The sequence below is a fragment of the Chelonia mydas genome, chromosome 23, assembly GCF_015237465.2.
Source record: "Chelonia mydas isolate rCheMyd1 chromosome 23, rCheMyd1.pri.v2, whole genome shotgun sequence".
Taxonomy (NCBI): domain Eukaryota; kingdom Metazoa; phylum Chordata; order Testudines; family Cheloniidae; genus Chelonia; species Chelonia mydas.
Genome location: NC_051263.2, coordinates 9,836,085 through 9,853,567, shown reverse-complemented (window position 1 = coordinate 9,853,567; position 17,483 = coordinate 9,836,085). Strand labels below are relative to the sequence as shown.

Below are 17,483 nucleotides of genomic sequence, written 5' to 3'. Positions count from 1 at the left end.
AGACACAGCAGCTCTAACTATATTAATGTCACCCCAGCTACACTGGGGTAACATTAATATTAATAATTAAGCCCAGACAAGCCAGAAAATCCCAACTCAGGATCATGTTGTAAGAGCCATACACCCCGATCCCACAATTGGAGCCATCTGTGGGCCCTGGGTCTCACCATGGCTATCGATGGAAAGCCCCAAGTGGGAATCTTACAAAGTTTGAATATTTGCAAGGCAGGATTAAAGTTTCCATTAACATCTAAGAAATTTGTTCTAATAGTAAAACACTCCTCACCATGACAGGTTTCAGAGTAACAGCCGTGTTAGTCTGTATTCGCAAAAAGAAAAGGAGTACTTGTGGCACCTTAGAGACTAACCAATTTATTTGAGCATGAGCTTTCGTGAGCTACAGCTCACTTCATCGGATGCATACTGTGGAAATTGCAGAAGACATTATATACACAGACACCATGAAACAATACCTCCTCCCACCCCACTCTCCTGCTGGTAATAGCTTGGTAATATTGGAAAAAAAAAATGGTAATAGCTCCTCACCATGTAACCTGCTGAAAACAAAGAACAGGAACATTCGTGATCTTCAAAACATTTTCTCACTGTCTTCACTTTCCTAATCAGCTTCAACTCTTTGTCCTCGTCCCTGAAATGAGCTCCGCACAGCCAGTCCTAACCCTGTCATTTCCAGGTTTGTAACCTCAATATCATCCTTTTAATGCAGGTCCATTCTATGTACTATTGAAGATCTGCTCACCGGCTCAGACTTTCAGAGCTGTATAGGTGATTTGGATGCTCGGTTGCCATGAATTTGAACAAAGTGTCCAAATCCCGTAGGCAGCTTTGAAAATCTCAGCCATAGCTTGTAATATATATGTGAGTACAATACACACACACAGGGACATTAGATATTAAATAAAATAGCTAGATATCAAAACAATGTTCTGAGCATTAAATATTCTCTCAGAAATTGGTAAGGAACTTTGGCCATGAATTTCAAACCAGTTTTTAAACCCAACATGAAATAACTGCTTAGAGCTCAGTATAACATCAACGTGCAGCTGTTCATTTAAACCATTTTTACCATAACTTCCCCTCCAGGCTGTTCCCCATGTCCCCCCAGCACAGGCAGACCTATAAACCTGCCTGCCCCTAAACCGCTAGGCAGAGAGCTCACTGCAAACTCACAGAGCAGTCAAAGCAGGATCATGGGGTGATCGAGAGCCGGCGACTCAGCCTGAATATCCCACAGCAGCATCGAGTCTACATCTCTGATGAGCAGCCACTGGGGCTCTGTGCCCCAGGTCCCTCCTTCTCCCCTCCTTCTTCCGGCCCGGACAGGCTCTGGGCTCTTGTAGCGTGTCTCAGGGAGACCCTGATGTGTCTGTGGCCAGAGGGGCCCTCCCTCATGAGATGAGAATGGAAACATTATTCACCACCCCCCACACACACACATCTGGTCTCTGCATCGGGGAGAGCTGGACCCCCTGGTTTCCCATTGGAACCTCCCTGTGACAGGCTCAGTCCTGTTGAGCCAAAACTAGTGAATTTCTAAATCCATTCCCAGGAAAAGGGCAAATTCCTCTTGACAATTTCCACTATTTTACCACTAGCTCCAGCTGTCCCCTGAGACGGGAGACACCAGGGCATGTTGTTGGTGTGAGCTGGTGTCTGTCTCGGCGTCTCCACCCTCCACAGCCTGCCGCACGCACCACTGCCAGGGCGGGCTTTGTGTGTGGGGGTGAATTTATCACAAAATGATGCACAGGGGTCATTAACATCTGTTCTGAGCTCCCAGCCTGCTCTGGCAGTGTGAGCTCTCACTCCACTGGCCTCTTCACTGCGCCCCCTCAGCCCTGCCCCCAGGGGCCGTGTGTCCCTGTCACACTGACCCAGGCCTGCCCGGCCCAGGCATAGGGCTCGGGCAGACACTGTGCCTGTAGAACACCCAGACATGGAGAGGGAAGGAATGAAAACCCAGCATGCCCCAGGTGTTCGTGTGAAGGGGACCTGAGACACTGGCATCACATGGAAAACGGGGACCACGCCGGTAACACCAGGATGTGGTCTGTGTACAGCACTCCCTTTGGTTGGGGGTGATACAAAGGCCGGGAATTGGCTGGGCACAGGACCTTAGCATTGGAAAGCTAATGTTGTGCCAATATATAAAAAGGGTAAACGGGATGACCCAGATAACTGTAGCACTGTCAGTCTGATGCGGCTTCCCGGCAAGATAATGGCATGGCTAGAATTAAAGGAGGGTAAGATAAGAATGTAAGAACGGCCATACTGGGTCAGATGGTCCATCTAGCCCAGTATCCTGTCATCTGACAGTGGCTGGTGCCAGATCCTTCAGAGGGAATGAACAAAACAGGGAAATTATCAAGTGATCCATCCTCAGTCTTCCAGTCCCAGCATCCGGCAGTCAGGGATTTAAAGACTCCCAGAACATGGGGTTGTGTCACAGGCTAGCTTGGCTAATAGCCATTAATAGACCTGTCCTCCAGGAATTTATCTAAGGAACTTTTCTGAACCCCATTATACTTTTGGCTTTCACAACATCCCCTGGCAATGAGTTCCACAGGTTGATGGTGCATTGTGTGAAGAAGTATTTCCTTTTGTTTCTTTTATACCTGACAGCAATACATTTCATTGGCTTCTTGTGTTATGTGAACGGGTAAATAACACTTCCCTATTCACTTTCTCCACACCATTAATGATTGTATACCCCTGTATCATATCCCCCATAGTCATCTCTTTTCTAAACTGAACAGTCCAAGTCTTTAATTTCTGCTCAGCTGGAAGCTATCCCATACCCCTACTCATTTTTGTTGTCCTTCTGTATCCTTTTCCCAATACTAATACATCTTTTTGACATAAAATAACCAGAACTCCATGCAGTATTTAAGATGTGGGCGTACCATGTATCAATAAAGTGATATTTTTGAGTTTCCATGTCCTTGAGTGTTCCATATTATTTATTATATTTATAAAGTGGCTTTGTGATCATTTCTGTCTTATTATCTATCCCTTTCCTAATTGTTCCTAATATTTTGTTAGCTTTTTTGACTGCCACTGCACACTGAGCAGATGTTTTCAGAGAACTTGTATTGATTCCAAGATCTCTTTCTTGAGTGGTAACAGCTAATTTTGATCCCATCATTTTGCACATGTCGTTGAGATGATGTTTTCTAATGTCTGTTACTTTGCATTTATTCACGTTGAATTTCATTTACCATTTTGTTGCCCATTCACCCATATTTGTGAGATCCCTTTGTAACTCTTTGCAGTCTGCTTTGGATTTAACTATCTTGACAAATTTTGTATCATATACAAACTTCGCCACCTCAGAGTTTACCCCCTTTTCCAGATCATTTCTGAATATGCTGAACAGTACTTGTCCCCGTACCGATCCCTGGGGAATACCTCTATTTATGTCTCTCCATTCTGAAAACTGACCATTTATTCCTACTGTTTGTTTCCTATCTTTTCACCAGTTACTGATCCATGAGAGGCCCTTCCCTCTTATCCCATGACCACTTACTTTGCTTCGTAGACGTTGGTGTGGGACCTTGTGAAAGGCTTTCTGAAACTCAAAGTACACTATATCTACTGGATTACCTTTGTCCCCATGTTTGTTGACCCGCCTCAAAGAATTCTGATAGATTGGTGAGACATGTTTTCCCTTTACAAAAGCCATGTTGACTCTTTCTCAACAATTCATGTTCATCTGTGTGTCTGATAATTCTGTTCTTTGCTGTAGTTTCAACCTACTTCTCTGGTACTGAAGCTAGGTTTTCCAGCCTGTAATTGCCAGGATCACCTTTGAGTCTTTTTAAAAAATCAGAGTTGAAGTAACTAACCTCCAATCATCTGGTACAGAGTCTGATTTAAGCAATAGGTTACATACAACAGTTAGTAGTTCTGCAATTTCAGATCTGAGTTCCTTCAGAACTCTTGCATGAATTCTGTAAGTCTTGATGGTTTATTACTGTTTAATTTATTAATTTGTTCCAAAACTTCCTCAATCTGGTCACCTCAATATGGGACAACACCAAACAAATTACCAGACAGCAACTCACCCCAAGAGTCATGTAGTTGATCCTCCCTCCCCTTCAGAACTCCCTTCACCAGCTTTACTGTCTCCACGGGAAAAGTGCACACACAGCCTGACTGGTATGACTCAGGGACTGTCCTTTAAAACATCACAGCACAGAGACTGAGTTTGAGTGAAAACAATAGTGAGGTTATTATCAAAGATAAAGATTTAAGAGATACTGAGTAAGGAGAATAGACATAGCAATGGTTACATATAAAACAAAAAGTATAACATGCTTCTTAGAACCTAAGCTTAACTGCCGCAGGCTAAAATCCTTGTCTACAGTCTTTTCCCCACCCAAAGCAATCTCCCAGCATCACCCGCCAGCATAGCTCGGATCCACGTTCCATGAATGCAAAAAGCGCTGTCCATTTTGTTTCATCAGTGATGGAAAAATTGCTTTTGACTCCTTGTATTCCCCACATTCATTGTTTGATCCCCGAGATCAAGACAACCTCCTGTTGTTTTATCTCCAGGGTCTTTCCATCCTCCTGTTTATTCCATATGCAGATTTGGCTTCCATCATGTTGGCTCAAAAAGTTTGATTTACACAGTCGAGGGTGAATAAGCTTCCTTTGTCTGGCTCAGCCCCTCTTTGTCAGTTGTTTGTCCTGCCTTGAGTTAGACGTTAAACCATTGTTTAGTACATAGACACAGCTTCTTCAGTATCACTCCTACATCTGTCACCCAACAGTTCAGAGAATCAGTGTGATCCTGGCTTTCATTTAAGTTTTCATAAGACTTTCTTTATAGGTAAATATTATGACCACAATATGTCTGGCCCCCTGCATCACCCAGGCCAGAGAATCCCATGCAGTGATCCCTGAGTCCAGCCCATCTCTGTGGTGGAGCTGGAGAGTGTCTTCTAGTAACAACAATCTTGATTTACAACCACTGAGTGTTGGAATATCCCCCATGTCCCCAATTGCAAAGGCTCCAGGGCCAGGCATGAGCATCTCCTCAGACAGACCAGCTGCCCCCTAACACTGCACAGACGCCTGGGCTCGGGGCTGGCTCCCAGGGATGAGTCTACTAAGTCACCAGCTCCACATTTGGCAACAGTCTGTCTCTTGCGGGCTCTCCCAGCAGCTCTTCCCATCTACCCTGGCTGAGCCAGCAGCTCAGGCCTGGATCAGCGCGGCTGGGAGACAGCAACATTCATGGAGGAGAGTGAACAATTGGGAATTTCTGAGAAATGTCTTTCACTTTGTCTTGAGAAGCCCTGAATGAGACGTGAGCCAAGCAGATACCTCCTTGGTTTGGTCGCTCTCTGACATGGACCTAGGCAGCCCTTTCTCATGGGATAACATCGTCCCCTCCATGGAACTCAGTGGATGGGCTGTTTCCGAGCCCAGAAGGAATGTGGACATTGGAACGACCCCAGAGAGTGACCTACCCTTTCCTTCACCCAGAGGCATGGACAGCCCACAGACATAAGGAAGAGGCAGTGAAGTTTAGTGACTAGGACACAGGCATGGGAATCAGCAGACCTAGGTTCTAGTCCTGGTTCTTCATGGTAACTGTGGACAAGTCACCCATTGCTCTTTGCCTCAGTTTCCCCTCCCATCCTTTGAATTCCTGGTCTACCTAGATGACGAGATCTTTGGGGGCAGGACCTATGCCTCACTAGCTGTGTGTGCAGTGCCCACTGTGCAAAATATAAACTGGGACCCTGCTCGGTGATTGTCCCTGGGGTTTGCTGTGTGGAGCCTGGCCAAACTCCTCCCTGCTCGGGGACTTCTGATTGTGTCAGGCTCCACAAACATCCTTTTCCTTGGGGTCTGAGAGAGAGACAAGGCCTCAGACCTGGCCATCGCCAGGGTAACCCCTAGACCTCACTCCTGCAGTGCAGTGCACTTGGCATGGGGCGCAGGCTGGGAAATGCAGCTGCCCCCTTCTGCATATTTATACCTGCCTCTGGAAATTTCCACTACATGCTTCCGACGAAGTGGGTATTCACCCACGAAAGCTTATGCTCCAATACGTCTGCTAGCCTATAAGGTGCCACAGGACTCTTTGCCACTTTTACAGATCCAGACTAACACAGCTACCCCTCTGATATTTGACAGATTAGACTCCTTCCTAGTCTGGGTCCAACAATCACTCACACCCCCGTAGTTACTGTCCTTTGTTCCAGTTTCTTTCAGGAATCTCTTTGGGGTGGAGAGGCTATCTCTTAAGCTGAAGACCAAATGGAGGGGTTTCTTAGGGCCTTATATAGTCTTTCTCTTGTGAATGGAAACCCCTTGTGTTCTCCTGTGCAGAATCACAGATACAAGATGGAGTTTTGGAGTCACATGGGCAAGTCACATGTCCATGCATGACTCAGTTCTTTACAGGCCGACACCATTGTTTATATGTTAGTTTGAATGTTCCCAGGAAAGCTCAGATGTGGATTGGTGTCTCTCAAGGTCCATTGTTAGCTAAGTACTCCCAATTACTTGAATAACCCCTTCACACTATGTTGACCAAATCTGCCTTATGTGCTTCCTACAGCAAACACTTTAAATACAAGCACAGAGCCAACACTCATAACTTCAGACATAAAAATGATACATGCATTCGACTAGGATGAATACATTCAGTAGAACATAACCTTTGAAAAGATATGTTACATGGCATTTCTAGCATATCTAGCATTGCACTTATGTCATATTTACACTCATAAGCATATTTCTATAAAGCATTAAGGGGTGCAACATCACACCCGCATCCCTCATGGGCTGTACATTACAGTGAGAAGCCTGGGCCTCAGCCACCTTAGCATGTTTGTTGGACTTTCTCAGCCACACACCCACCCGGGACATTGTTGTTATTATTGGTTATTCAGGACGGTGCCTAGAATGTGCCAGGTGCCTCCCAGACCCTGTAGAGGGGACAATCCCTGAGGAGCTCGCAGTCTGAGGAGGGACAGACAGACAGAATGGGCGGCAGGGGAACAAGACAAGGATTTCCTGTGCAAATCCCCATGTTTTGCGCTAGGCAGGTGGAGCAATGGATTGCTCTGAGGGATTGAGACATGGAGAGAGGAGGGCTGTGGGGAGGAGCACAGAGCAATGAGGGGTGTATGGGAGGCAGAAGAGTGAGGACTGTGTTGGGGAACTGGGAGCTGGATGGACAAGGTTGGGGGTGCAGGCGGGCTGAAGGGATGGGGCCATGTTACATCCCATGGGGACTCGAGTCTGGTGGCTCAGGCAGAGCGATGGCTTGTTCTCTCCAGGACATTGGTGATGATCGGGGCAGACACCAGGAGGAGAAGAACCAGGGCATAGCGAAAGATCCAGATGTAGACAGACACGATCTGGCCTGGAATAGGGGACATTTGATGGGTGGTTGGGGAGCAGGCAAATGGCTCTAGATTGTGCTGGCTCAGAGTGGGGTCTCCACAAAGCAGCTCTACCTCAACTGGGCAGCTGTGTCCCCATGGATGGTGGGTGAACCCCGGGCTCAGGAAGGCTAGCCCCTGGCCTGGCCCACCCCTTCTGCCCGAGGCCCAGCCCCTCCCGCCAAAGCCCAGAGGCTCCCCCCACATGGTTGCCACCCCTCCCCCCCGGCAACCCTCTGGGTGGGCTTCATGGTTCCCCTCCCCCAGCCCCAGATCACCCAGTGGGTGCCCTGGGTGGGCAACGTGGTCCTTCCCCAGCCTCGGAGTGCCAGGTGTTTGGTGCGGCCCCCAGCACCCCAGGCAGATGGCATCGCCCTCCTCCAGCGCCAGGCAGCCCCCATTAGCCCCAGCCTGGGGTCCTGGCCACAGGGAAAGAGCCCCCTGCGGCACAGTGCTGGGAAGTAGGAAGGGGACTGGGGTGCAGCATGGGCGGGGCCACATAAGGCTGTTTGTGTCCCCACAAGAACTCCTGGGAGCCGTGCTCTGAAAAGAGGCAGTCCTGTGTCATGAGACCTCAGTGCAAATCCCCCAAGGGGGCTGGGACATCTCAGAGTTGTGCAGCACGTTCAGCACAGAGGGGACACGGGAACTAACAAACTGGGATAGAGACCCCAAGGGATACCAAGCAGGGCCTGTCAGACCAGGACAAGCGCTCTCCTTGACTGTTCTCCTGGAGAGGGCCCGCGAATGGGAGCTTGGAATCAGGATATTGCATTGGAGGATAACCAGACCCTGAACCTATCTCTGGATGATTCTCACATTTTCCCTTCCCAGGTAACAGACCCATCTCCCTGCCCTAGACACCCCTAGGCCACTGTTGGATGCTCTGAGCCCTGGGCATTGGTCCCTGGAGGCGAAGGGTTTCATAGATCAGGGAATGGACTGCTGAATTCTATTATACTGTTCAGCCACTAACTGGCACTGTATGGAAAACATCTTATTTAAGCTAACCTCAGACATGCCTGGCAGAGCATTACAAGATCTTATGATGAACGCATCTGGTGTGTACTTTGCTAAGAAGGAAGCTCTGAGGCCAGTCCATATCTGGTACCCGAACATGACATGGTGTCAGAAGTATACTAGAGACCAAGGAGAACAGAAACAGAAGGAAATCAGCAACAAAGGTTGCAGACAGAGGGAACAATGCAACATAGGTTGCAGGATCTCATCAACATGCCACTCTTCAAAGCTCCAGTAAACTTCACCTGTGACAAACCTTCACAATGGACAAACTGGAAACAGCATTGTGCAAGAAACAGGCTCCACAAAGAAACTGGAAATATCTGGGTACCTTTGTTAATTTATGCTATGGGGAAACAAGCAGAGCAGATCTTAAAATCCTTTGACTTTACTGGAGACAGTCACAGAGAAGACTGCAAAAGGGTCCAGGTGATACTTGATACGTACTTTAGAGCTCAGAGAAGTGTGGTTTATGAAACAGCACGTTTCAACCAGAGAATTCAAGAAGCAGAGGGAAATGTCGAATGTTTGATAAAAGCTCTGCATATATTGTCTGAAAACTGTGACTTTGGGAATGCAAAATTTGAAACTATCAGAGACAGGCTGGTTATCGGATTAACAGATTAAAAACCTGTCACAGCAGCTACAGTTGAAGAGAGATTTAACCCTACACACAGATATGCAGAAAATAAAGCAGTCTGTGCTGGTGAGACAGCAAAACCAAGAGTAAGTTGCCACACTTGAAAAACAAGAAACTAATTTAGAAGCTGTTAACAGATGCAACAGGAGCGCTAAAAGTCATTGCCATGAGACCAATGAGGCCAGGAGAGAGAAATCCCAGGCTAAGCGGGACAAATTGCAGCCTACATGCACAAGGTGTGGAAAAAGTCATAGCCCAAAAGATAATGCATGTCCTGCCAGAGACTCACTGTGTAATACATGCACAAAATAGGGACATTTTGCAGCTGTTTTCTGCACCAAAGCAATCAGAGTTCACTCATAATACATCCAATCAAGAGCCATTGGCTCTGGGATGTATCATTTGTCATGAGACACAGCCTGCCTGGAGAGTGAAATTGAATATTCATGGCAAGAGTATTGACTTTACAATTGACTCATGAGCAGATGTCACAGGCATCTCAGAAGGGACTTACAATCACCCGCAACATCTCCCAGATCCTGACACAGCTGTGACTAGCCCTGGAGGTATCTGAACTGCCTGAGCCAGTTCACCCCAGAAACAACTTGCTAAGACAAAAGCTTTGCATTCAGAGTGCATGTGATCAAAGGACCACAGACCAACAACCTTCTGAGCTGCAGCCTAAGAGCCATGATGGGCCTAGTGAGAAAAGTGGAAGAACTGGATGGAAATGAATGGAACATTTATTTACACTGGAACTTTGAAAGAAGATCCAATATGAGTAACCTTAAGAAAGACAATGATGAACCATAGAGTGTACATACACCTCACAGGAATCTTATCACATCACTTCATAAAGTGGAAATGAGTTTAAAAAGAATGAATGTTTAATACAAACAAAAGGGAGGTTTAAAAACAAACACAAGGAACTATTTCTTCACACAACACAAAGTCAACCTGTAGAACTCATTGCCAGTGGATATTCTGAAGACCAAAACTATGAGGGGGCGGGTTGGAGGGTTCAAAAAAGAATTAGATAAGTTTATAGTGGACAAATCCGTCAATGGATATTAGCCAAGATGGTCACACAACCTCATGCTCTGGGTGTCTGTAAACCTCTGACTGCCAGAAGCTGAGAGTGGATGACATGGGATGATCATTTGATGATTACCTGTTCTGTTCATTCCGTCTGATGTATCTGGCATTGGTCGCTGTTGGAAGACAGGATACTGGGCTAGATGAAACTTTGGTGTGACCCAGTATGGCCATTCTTATGTTTTTTTATGGAATGGATTCTCATAATCAAGAAAATCTCTGAGCCCAGTTCCCTAGTTGTACCAGTTACAGAGAAAAATGGGAAAATACAAATCTGTGTGGCTCTCAAAAGAATGAAGCAAATGTGAGTGAAAAATCTATGCTCCAACCACTGGATGACTTCCTCCCCAAAGTGAAAGGAGCTACAGTATTCTCCAGGCTGGATACCTCAAATGGATTCTGGATACCTAAAACTGATTAGCCAAAGAATGTGCTGAACACTGATCACACACTTTGTGAGATTTTGCTTTAGAAGATTGCCTTTTGGGATTACCAGTGCCACTGAAGTTTTCTAAAGAAAGATGGCAGAATTATTAATGAACACAAAAGGAGTTGTAGTTTTCATAGACTATGTTCTGATATATAGATCTTCCATGTAAGAATACAAAAGAACCATCAATAAAGTCCTAAGCCTAATCAGTCAGTCTGGATTGAAGCTGAACAAGGAACACATGCATTTTCCACCCACCCCAAATCATGTTTTTGGGACACACAATAAACAAAGATGGAATCAACCCTACCTCTGAAAAAGTACAAGCACGTCAACAAATGAATGCACCAGCTAATGTACCAGAACTGAGATGGGTACTGGGGATGCTAAATTATCTTGGGTGATACCTACCAACCTTGCCACAGTGACAAAACCACAGAATGGACAATTAAAGTCCAGCACGTCTTGGCTATGGGGACCAAATCAAGAAATTGCCTCCAGAAAGATAAAAGAAATGACCTCAACAGCTCCAGTTCTCAAGTACTGTGATGTGAACAAGCCCACAATCATCAGTGCAGATGCAAGCAGCTCTGGCCTAGGTAGTGTATTGTTGCAATAAGATGGATCTGAGTGGAAGCCAGTTGCATTGTGCCCTCGCACACTCACAGAAGTAGAAAACAATATGCACAGACTGAAAAGGAGTGCCTGGCAAGTGTATGGGCAGATGAGAAGTTTTAAACAGATATTTGTGTGGATTGGATTCATTTACACTGATAACAGACCATAAAGCGCTTATAACCCTCATCAATAGAAAAGAGCTGGATCAAACATCACTGAGATGCCAACATCTATTGATAAGTATGTTCCTGGGAAAAATCTGGTAGTAGCAGACACTGTTAGAAAGCCCAACATTGCACTTCACTACCCGTGAGCTCAAAGAGGACATAAAGGTGTACATGGATGCTGTGGATGCACACAGACCAGTGTCAGAAAAGAGGCTACACCAGCTACAAATAGCAACCTCGACAGACGTGCAACTTAAGGAAGTTCTAAGTTACATTAGGGCCAGCTGGCCTGAGTATCTAAAGAACACCAAGAAAATGACAAAGGAATATTTTGAGGTGCATGCACAATTAAGTGAGTCAAAGGGACTCATGATTGAAATCACATCTTACTTCCAAACAAAATGAGAGGAGAAATCCTAAACCTCATCCATGAAGCACATCAAGAGTTAATTAAATGCCAGTCAGTGTGGTGGCCAGACATCAGAAAGGACATGTGGACATTGCAGGACATTGTCCAGGTATATAGAAATAACGTACTTGAAAGACATAACATGTCACAGGGTTATCGAGAAACTGAAGTGCACTTTTGCTCACTTCGGTATTCCAGAGCCACTAGTGACAGACAATAGACCACAATTCACTGCAACAGAATTTAAATCATTCTGAATGAAATATAATTTGGATCATATTCCTAGCAATTCACATTATCCACAAGTGAATGGAGAGAACTGTACAGCTAGCCAAGAAAATCTTAGAGAATGAAGAGCCATTCCTTTCTCCTCTCCGTTACAGATAAACCCTAGTAGTGGCTACTGGACGTAGTCTAGCACAACTCCTCATGGGAAGACAACTCAGACCGACTGTTCCAAATTTCGAAAGGAATGTTTCTCCAAAGTGGCCAGACACAAAAAGAGTCGCCAAATCAGATAAAAAAGCCAAAAGAGCTTATGGACTCTTTTACAACACACGTCACTCTATTTGAGAACTGCCTGATTTAGTACCTAATGACTGTGTCAAATTGGATGGAGAAAAAGAATGGACAACTGCAGCTGCTATAAAGAAAAAGAATTCAGCACCTAGATCATATGTGATTGAGACCAACAGTGGCAAATCCAACAGAAACCGTCAACTTCTACAGTTTGTTTCTCAGAAAGAACAATCAATAGAGCAAACTCTACAAATGGCAGATAAAGCACAAGAAGAAGAAGACACAATGATTCCAGATGGACCACAGCTAACCTTTGCAAACAAAGGACAGCCAGATGGCTAAGTTGTTACCCAAAGGGGTTGTGTAATTAGAAAAGCAGCATGATTCAGAAAAACTCAACAGACTGATCCGTACTGAACATCTAAGACAGCATGACATTGTAAATAGTAGGAATGTAGAACTTAAAGGGGGTGACATAATGGAATGTTAAACAGTATGGTACTGACAGCCACTAGGTGTGCTGTGTGTAAAATACCTTATTTAAGCCAGCCTCAGCCACACCAGCCAGAGCATTAAAGGATCTTATGAGGACACGTCTGGCGCATACCTCACGAAGAAGGAAGCTCTGTAGCCAGTCCATATCTGGTACAGGACCATGACAGATCATGCCAACATGGATTCACCAAGAGCAAGTCATGCCTGACCAACCTGATTACCTTCTATGATGAGATAATTGACTCTGTGGATATGAGGAAAGCGGTGGACATGATATACCTTGACTTTAGAAAAGCTTTTGATACGGTCTCCCACAGTATTCTTGCCAGCAAGTTAAAGAAGTATGGATTGGATGAATGGACTATAAGGTGGATAGAAAGCTGGCTGGATCGTGAGGCTCAGTGGGTAGTGATCAACGGCTCAATGTCTAGTTGCAGCCGGTATCAAGCGGAGTGCCCCAAGGGTCGGTCTGGGGCCGGTTTTGTTCAACATCTTTATTAATGATCTAGATGATGGGATGAATTGCACCCTCAGCAAGTTCGCAGATGACACTAAAATGGGGGGAGAGGTAGATACACTGGAGGTTAGGGATAGGGTCCAGAGTGACATACACAAATTGGAGAATTGGTCCAAAAGAAATCTGATGAGTTTCAATAAGGACAAGTGCAGAGTCCTGCACTTAGCACGGAAGAATCCCAAGCACTGCTATAGGCTGGAGACCGACTGGCTAAGCAGCATTCTGCAGAAAAGGACCTGGGGATTACAGTGGACGAGAAGCTGAATATGAGTCAACGGTGTGCCCTTGTTGCCAAGAAGGCCAAAGGCATATTGGGCTGCATTAGTAGGAGCATTGCCAGCAGATCGAGGGAAGTGATTATTCCCCTATATTTGGCACTGGTGAGGTCACATATGGAGTACTGCGTCCAGTTTTGGGCCTCCCATTACAGAAAGGATGTGGACAAATTGGAGAGAGTCCAGTGGAGGGCAATGAAAATGATTAGGAGGCTGGGGCACATGACTTATGAGGAGAGGCTGAGGGAACTGGGTTTATTTAGTCTGCAGAAGAGAAGAGTGAGGAGGGATTTAATAGCAGCCTTCAACTACCTGAAGGGAGGTTCTAAAGAGGATGGGGCTCGGCTGTTCTCAGTGGTAGCAGAAGACAGAATGAGGAGCAATGGTGTCAAGTTGCAGTGGGGGAGGTCTAGGTTTGATCCTATTGGCATCCAGGAAGAGTGTGTAAGTCAAAATGGTGTGTAAGTACACTGCTAAAGGACCTCCCCCCAGCCTAAAGGGAGGATCCAAATGACCTGAATGCCAAATGATTCCAAGGGACAACTAATGAGAGAACAGGGGCAGGAGTGAGGTCAAAGGGTCAAACAAAGAGAACCTGACGGGGACACCGAGCAGAGAACCCCGGACAGCACCCACTGCTCCTCGAAGGTGTCAAGGGAGCCAGCGGACGCCGCCCAGAGCAACTCTGCCCGGCTGCGTGAGTGGACGGAGGATTGGAAATAGGCCCCACAGTCATAGGAGACCCCATCGGCCAACCTCCGCTCCCTGGTTTTATAGATGGCCATTTTAGCCAGGGCTAGGAGGAGGTTGACCAGGAGGTCCCATGACTTTGTGGGGCCACGGATAGGGACTGCATAGTAGGAAAAATTATTTCACTAGGAGGGTGGTAAAGCACTGGAATGGGTTACCTAGGGAGGTGGTGTAATCTCCATCCTTAGAGGTTTTTAAGGCCTGGCTTGACAAAACCCTGGCTGAGATGATTTAGTTGGATTTGGTCCTGCTTTGAGCAGAGGGTTAGACTAGATGACCTTCTGAGGTCTCTTCCTACCCTAATCTGCTATGATTCTGTGTCTCACACCCCATGAGTCAACAAAGCTACACCAGTTTACAGCATCAGAGAATCTGCCCCCAAACATTTATGGTCAGCCACTGCGAGAAGTTCCAGTTACTGCTTAATAACGGGGTTTCAGGCAAAGATTGTGCAAAAGGATTCTCCCCTCCCAACTCCCCCCATTACAAGGGACTGGGAGCTTTGTTCCTTTTTCTTCCTCTCTTTTTCTTCCCATGTCTTGTGCTCACACATTCACCTGGGGAGTTGCAGAACTCCTGGCCTGTAACCCCAGCACCTGCACCAAGCAGAAGAGATGTTAAATAGCCATAAATAACAATGAATAGCCTGCCCTGGGGAAATGCTAACACTGACATTTAAACAATAACAGTCAGAAAATCCAAACAATCAGAGGCCCCTGCCCTGCAGTGAGACCCATGCTGATATGGGGTCTTTACACCCAGCTCTGATTGCAGGATTGGGACCCTGACTGTCCCTCCCATACGCTCACCACACCACGGCTTATGGGATCACACAATGATCACAGCAGTAAGAAATGTGTGGTGTTAAATCTTCTGGTCCGTCCCCCGCCATGGCCAGAGCTGAATATTCTCTAGGGTTTGGGCCATCTCTGTCTGCCTCATCACCATCATCTGCACCCTGTTGTGGGGCAGGTTGGATGAGGGCTGCTCAGGGACAGGCCTAGGACGCAACATCTCTTCTTCCCATATAACATGGGAGAAGCCCGGCATTCGGGCCTGATCCACAGCCCACTGGACTCGTGCCAGGGTCCCAGGGATGCCGATGGGCTGTGGGTCAGGTGCTCAGGGTGAGATTCTCGAGAGCTCAGAACCCAACGTGCTCTCAGCATGCTGAGCGCTGAGGGAATCAGGCCTGAACACAGTCACTCACCTGCCTGAGACGGTGGATCCTCAGGGCTGAGGCTGGTGCTTGCGATCAGCTTCTGGCCTGGGCAATAAACACAAACAATATCAGGGACATTTAACGACTCAGTGGCCGACCAAGCAGAGATCATCCCAGGGACAGAGCTGCTACGAATCCCTAGATCATGTCTCTCCAGAGGAGCCTCGGACACACTGGGCCAGATCCCCAGCTGGTGTAATAATAATGATAATTAACAGTAGCACACTAGCACCTCAAGGCCAAATCCGGGTCAGGTCTCATTGTGCTGGAAGCTTTACTGTCCTAATAAATGTCAGTCTGTGACCCAAAATATGGGGTTGCGTCCCTGACCATCTTGTGCAAGAGCCATTGATGGACCTATCCTCCATGAACCTATCTAATTCTTTTTTGAACCCAGTTATACTTTTGGCTTTCACAACATCTCCTGCCAATGAGATTCACAGGTTGACTTTGTGTTGGGTGAACAAGTACTTCCAGCCTAACACGGCTACCCCTCTGATACTAAGTACTTCCTTGTGTTTCTTTTAAACCTGCTACCTATTAATTTAATCAGCTGACCTCTGGTTCTTTTGTTGTGTGAAGGGGTAAATAACACTTCCTTATTCACTTTCTCCCAACCATTCAAAATTTTATAGACCTTTATCAAATCTTGCCTTAATCGTCTCTTTTCTAAGATGAACAATTCCAGTGTTTTTAATCTCTCCTCATATGAAAGTTGTTCCATAACATTAATCATTTTTGTTGCCCTTCTCTAGATTTTTCCCAATTCTAATGTATCTTTTCTGAGATGCGTTGACCAGAACTGCATGCAGTATTCAAGGTGTGGTTGCATCATGGACTTATATACTGGCATTATGGTATTTTCTGTCTTATTTTCTATCCCTTTTCTAACGGTTCCTAACATTCTGTTTACTTTTCTGACTGCTGCTGCGCATTGAGCAGATATTTTCAGGAAACTATCCATGATGGCTCCAAGATCTCTTTCTTGAGTGGTAACAACTGATTTAGACACCTTCATTCTCTATTTATAATTGGGATTATGTTTTCCAATGTTCATTTCTTTGCATTTACCATCATTCAGTTTCTTCTGTCATTTTGTTGCCCAGTTACTGTGATGGGCTGTGGATCGGGCACTGAAGGTGAGATTTTCAAGAGCTCTGAACCCAATGTGCTCTGTGGAATCAGGCCGTTAGTAAATACAGTTACTCACCTTTGTGAGGTGGAGTTTTCTCAGGCTGGTCAGTGACTCTGCTGCCATCGAGGAGAGCCTTTCTGTCTGGTCAATAAACACAAGAAATATCACAGTGTCTTAGCTAGGAATGAGTTAAATTGGGGTCTGCATCTACCATGAATACCTTTGCATGTCTGGCTCCTGGCTCCCCTGTAGCCAAAACTCGGCCTGCTAACACGTGACATCTCCAAACTGTCCTGTCTTCACTGCAGTTTTACCTCGAGTTAGCTGATTCTAGTACAGAACACAGCTGTTTTCCTATTGAAAGCACAGCTTTGGGGGCAGAAAATGTTACAAACAAGCCTGATATGGCCGGGTGGGGGAGGAATAATCTACTAAATGCCGGATATCCTCCACTTGAGCCCTTTCCCCTGCCCACACTGTGAAGGGGCCACACCTGTGACCATCAGTTGCAAGGGGGCACTGTAGTTGGAACTGGTCACCTGGTTTTTCTCATCCTTGCGCTGATACCCACAGGAATAGCGCCCTGCACTCTTCATGGAGGTCTTAAGGAGCACTGTAGAACGCATTTGTTCTGGTTTGAATTTTTGGCTTGAAAACTCCACCTCATCCTTACAGAAGATAACTTTGGTAACATTATACTTTGGAAGATATGCACATCGGGCTAAAACTGGGTCCCCCTCCTGAGCTAACGTCGTATTCAGGAA

General features: G+C 46.1%; 1 long non-coding RNA gene across 1 annotated transcript; it reads right to left on the bottom strand.

Moving 5' to 3' along the window:
- Positions 1-14,549: 14,549 nt before the first annotated feature.
- Positions 14,550-17,279, bottom strand: LOC119564367. The gene is made up of 3 exons (XR_005223150.2): positions 16,795-17,279; positions 15,573-15,629; positions 14,550-14,958 (listed from the first exon to the last, which is right to left on the bottom strand). It is a non-coding gene; the product is annotated as an uncharacterized LOC119564367 (long non-coding RNA).
- Positions 17,280-17,483: the final 204 nt, after the last annotated feature.